This window comes from Micromesistius poutassou (assembly GCF_964030765.1).
Source record: "Micromesistius poutassou genome assembly, chromosome: 17".
Lineage (NCBI taxonomy): Eukaryota > Metazoa > Chordata > Actinopteri > Gadiformes > Gadidae > Micromesistius > Micromesistius poutassou.
This window is the reverse complement of record NC_140287.1, coordinates 5,650,613-5,656,046: the sequence shown is the minus strand read 5'-3', so window position 1 is coordinate 5,656,046 and position 5,434 is coordinate 5,650,613. Positions and strand designations below refer to the sequence as shown.

Sequence of the window (5,434 nt, the reverse complement as noted above, 5' to 3'; positions counted from 1 at the left end):
GCAGGGAGCACCAGAACAGAGTGGACCTATAGAGGGGCTCAACCAGACCCAAATGGCATTAAAATGTTCTTAACCGGTAAGGGATTATTTGTAGGGGAAGGAGGATGAGACGATAGACAATGTATTCAACAACAATCAGCTCTCCATCCTCTTGTTTTGTAGTTTACAGCTTGTGTTTGATCATTTGAGAATTATCCTCAAGTCTTGAAATGCAGGGAATAATATTTAAAGTTGTCAGGATGTCAGTGGTCCTTAAGTTATACATTCTACAACATTAAATTCGATGAGCCTCTTTATTTATCTTCATGAGGAGCATTTTAGCATTCCAACCACACATTGAACTGTAGCACCACCGTGTGGCAAAAGTAGTGTACTGCAATTATTGAGTTGTATATAAGTTGTAAAACAACTGCTGCATTATGGTGAGTAAGTAAGTAAGTAAGCAACCATTCCGTTGCTTACAAATTGTCCCCTTAGAGATGACGACCGTGTTCATGTATGGGAAGAGTTCAAAACAATTACAAGAATGAAGCATGAAAAAAAGCAAATGTGTGGACGTTTACATGATCCTTTGATCGAAATATTGTAACCATAGCTCTGATTTGAATGTAACAAAAGTCAATTGAACGTTCTGTCTGGTAGTTCCATTTCCCATGAGGCCTTCTTTCTCTACTTTTTTCATGTTTCTTTGAAAAATATTGGAAGATAATACCAATTTGACAAAGAATGCAAATCAGATTTCAATATAAGAAGTGCCGTGACTCAATAGTCCACTTTTCCCGGAAAAAAAAAAATCGAGCACCCTTATTGATATGTCATCCGCGCTGGGCAGGTATAAATACGAATCATACGTTTGCGTTATATTGGAGCAAGGGGCTCTACTGATCTTTGATACAGTAGATGTAGAGGGAAGCTTGAGGCCAATATACGACTCCTCGTTCAGTAATCTGCGGGAGCTGGCTTAGTAATAAACATAGTAATGTGTGTCCACGAGACTCATGAGCATTAGCGTGGACATTGAGTTCAGTACAGCCGCTTGCTCCTTTTTCACACCAATGTCAACCTTTCAAATAACGCTAAAACCAAAATAAAGAAATACGGCCTCTATTTATTTTTAAGTTCGCTCTTAAATTATGCAAAAAAAACACCATCCCTGCTTCTTCGTTTGGATCGCATCGGTTAGAAAAACAAACGTTTGAGACGGCGATATGTATTGCGTTTAAGCCAGACATTTTTTTAAACAATTATCTGGCTGGAAAAACATAATGCAATATTTTTTTTAAGATCGAAACAAACGTTTTAAAACATATTCACGGCCTATCAGGCTTGCAAAACACATGTTCAACAGATTTACATTTCAAATAATGTATTCGATCCTTTACAATGTGGGATTAAGCTGTTATATGGTGAGACGATGAAAAATGGAAATTGTGTATACTTTCCTATAGTAGCCTTATAGCCTAACCTAGCTTGCGGGGGTTGTTAATTCGGGATGGAGCTGATGTTATCAATGTTATTATTTAGTAATCTGTTAACATAAATAACATATCGCTTATCACACACTCTAAAAGCAGGATCTGCTGAGGCCACTGTTTCAGTCCTTCTAAACAAGGCATTCATAGTATAGACACCCATATAGCATTAACTGCTAACTGGAAGTGTCGAAGGTGGAGTTATGTGTGTGTGTGGTATAGTGTGGTGTGTGAGTTAAAAGTAGCTCTGCAGATGTTCCCCCAGGATGTTCTCCATCTCCTGGAGGACCTTCTGGACCTGGTGTTCCACCTCCTCTGAGTCATCTGAACAAGGGGAACAGAAATAGTTAGTTCAACCCAAACCCTACAAGCGCTATAATGGCTTTCACACCTAAAGCAACATCCTATATTGGAAGTGAAAGAAGAATGTGAGTGTAAATATATGGGACACACAACACTTTGACATTATAATTATTTAATATATATATTTATATATTTTTCATTGTTTAAAGTTTTGCAGCAATTGACTTATCAAGGTGCCATCATTGTCACAAGTAGATGCTCATTTACCTTCCAGATATCTGACTCAACGGTGTGGCTCCTCCTGCATGGTCCTGTCCTCACGCAGTTCCAGCAGCCGGTGAAGCTTCTGGCCGTGTTTACCCAACATAATGACGGGGTGCACTGACCAGCACAATATCTTCTTCAGCTATGCCCATACAGGTAAAAACTATAATTTCTTTCTATTGTGCTTTGAAGATTTATAGGCTACATCTTATGTATCTCATGCTTTATTAAACATCAACTCAATGCCTATCCAAAGGGTGAGACAGATCCACTATTTTAACACATTGTAATATGCATTGTATATTAAACAGGGAAAATGGGGCCAATAACAATGTCAAATTAACGCTATTAATAATATCATCAAAATATGCACAATATAAATATTAAATACACATTTTGAACTTCTGAAAGAGGTTAAAGCCAAATAATTATTTGTAGGGGGAAGGAGGATGAGAAGATAGACAACAGTCAACAACAATCAGCTCTCCATCCTCTTGTTTTGTAGTTTACAGCTTGTGTTTGATCATTTGAGAATTATCACACAAGTCTTGAAATGCAGGGGAATAATATTTAAAGTTGTCAGGATGTCAGTGGTCCTTAAGTTATACATTCTCCAACATTAAATCCATTGAGCCTCTTTAATTATCTTCATGAGGAGCATTTTAACATTCCAACCACACATTGAACCGTAGCACCACCGTATGGCAACAGTAGTGTACTGCAATTATTGAGTTGTAGGCCTATATAAGTTGTAAAACAACTGCTGCATGGTGAGTAAGTAAGTAAGTAAGCAACCATTCCTTTGCTTACAAATTGCCCCTTAGATCATGACGGTGTTCAACCACAAAAGCGCAAGGGGGGGGGGGGGGGGGGGGGCGCAGATACGAAAAAAAGGGCTCAAAAGTCTACAAGTGGACGCAGTAAAATGTGCCAAAATCACAGATTTGTTTGCCAGTGCCACCACAAGTTGGACTGCAGCAGCGGGGGCAGGGCTGCCGACAGATGCAGTCCCATCGAGTGCACAGTCGAGGGACGTTTCGTGGGGAGGGAGGGCGGGTGTGTGTGTGTGTGTGTGTGTGTGTGTGTGTGTGTGTGTGTGTGTGTGTGTGTGTGTGTGTGTGTGTGTGTGTGTGTGTGTGTGTGTGTGTGTGTGTGTGTGTGTGTGTGTGTGTGTGTGTGTGTGTGTGTGTGTTCGCATTAATAATCATTTACTACTTTAACGCACCCACAATCCAAAAACCCAGTTGAAACTAGATGGAAAAAGTGTGCAGTTCAAAACGTGATGCAGCTTTTACTTCTACGCCACCTGCAGTTTGTTATGTACGATTATTCAAAAAACCCATGTTATTTCCCATAGACATTTGACCGAGGGAACCAGGAGCCTGGGGGGAACTGGAGGCGGGACTTATTCTTCAGGTCTATGGGCATGCATTTGAGTGTTTCTCTGCAACCTGCATCAGTAGCAAAGAAGCCACCTGCATTTTAAATTGCGCGATTCGATTGTCGTCGACGCGGAGAGGAGAAAACTTAAAATAAGTCAACGAGTTGTCAGCCTCAGAACGCACTCAATTTAAAGTCATGATTTGTCGAAATTGTTGTCGATCTTGACGCAGTACAACAAACAAACCAATCAAATTTCTTAGTGCAGACAGGCAGGTACACACACCATTGGCGCCGCTGCACCTCCACCAAGCTGCAAGAGGGCAACTGTGACCCCAGATGGTGGGGCAGCCAAGAGGGACGCAGGAACAACAAGACCAGCTGGCCAAGCGGGATGCTCCCTTATCCCAACCATTGGTGCGAAGAGGCAAGAGGGCAACTGTTACCACAGATGGTGGTGCAGCTAACTTACTTGTGATCTTAAAAAAACAATGAACAATGTTAAATCAGTGTGATGCTTTTTAATGTTCAGACATGGAGGGCATGCTGAAATATATCAGGCTCATCATGTCGGGTGAGAAGATCCTGCCAGACTCCAAGAGACGTATTCTGGGCACCAGCGACCCGGACCTGCTGGACTTTGTGCAGTGTCGCCTACAGTGAGTGCACTCCCTGGTCACAGTAGAGCTCATGGAATATGTTTGATCGGCGGTTGTGGCAAAATAGTCTACTACAAGGCCGGCGATGTGGCTAACCATCCCCCCTGAATGTTTCTACCAACGCTTGTTTAATATGACACATGGTGAATCAAAGTGTCCCAAGGCTTCTGTGTTTGCAGGCTTTTGTTGCTTTAATATTGAGCCTGTGTTTATTTTCTTTAAAGCTTGAACTAATCTAAGAGGATGACTCAAGGGCCGGCTCTCGAGCAGGCCTCGATGAAGAACACTTTGCTGGGATGCATGTCCCCATCCCCAGGAAACCCACCAAAAACTGATAGAATACCATTTTCTGATGGATTTATAATCCTATATCTCTATTTCCTAACTATATATATGTATAAAAAGTAGATTATATTATAGCATATATAAACTATATCTAGGTAAAGGAAGGCACTGCTTAATGATCAAGGCAAAACATTTGAATTACCAAGAGTCTGTAAAATCATTTGTAAACCTAAATCTCTTTATTATGTTTGAATTAATAATTTGTATGAAGGACTTAATTTCTTTGAATTCACAGTTATCCTGAAGACCCTGGCTGCAAAAACCACACAGCATCTGAAACCAGACAAGGCCACTGACAGCCAGCCACTGACCATGAATCAGGGGGAAATGGTCAAACTCTCTGGCCAAACCAGAGACCCCTGACTTTAGAGCTTGACTAGTCACTCCCATTGGTGCGACTGGACCGGCTCCTCCACCAAGAGGCAAGAGGTCAACTGCTACCACAGATGGTGGGGCAGCCAAGAGCGAAGCAGTTACATCCAGACCTGCCCGCCAACTGCGATTCTCCCTGTTCACACCCATTGGCGCTGCTGCATCGGCTCCTCCACCAAGCTGCAAGAGGGCAACTATTACCACAGATGGTGGGGCAGCCAAGAGGGACGCAGAGCCATCCAGACCAGCTGGCCAAGCGGGATGCTCCCAGGTCCCTCTCATTGGTGTGACTGCACCGGCTCCTCCACCAAGAGGCAAGAGGGCAACCGTTACCACAGATGGTGGTGCAGCCAGATGCATCGGCAGTCAGATGCATCTGAACCCAAACAAGGCCACTGGCAGCCAGCCACAGAAAATGGATCAGGGGCAATGGCCAAACTGGGAAAACATGGAAGGACCCTTAGACCCCTGAATTTAGAGACTTACTCCAAGGTCCCTCCCATTGGTGCGGCTTCACCGGTGGGAGGGAAATATCTGACGAAGGAACATCCAGACCAGCTGGTCTCCCTTCTCCCTTCCATTCGTCCAGCTGCATCATCCTCCTCAAAAAAGCAAGGGAGCAACTGGTACCAAAGATGG

General features: G+C 42.9%; 1 long non-coding RNA gene across 1 annotated transcript; it reads left to right on the top strand.

The window, feature by feature from the left end:
• On the top strand, positions 1-4,828 carry LOC311361947. Its single transcript, XR_014638689.1, has 3 exons — positions 1-76; positions 2,050-2,195; positions 4,659-4,828. It is a non-coding gene; the product is annotated as an uncharacterized lncRNA (long non-coding RNA).
• Positions 4,829-5,434: the final 606 nt, after the last annotated feature.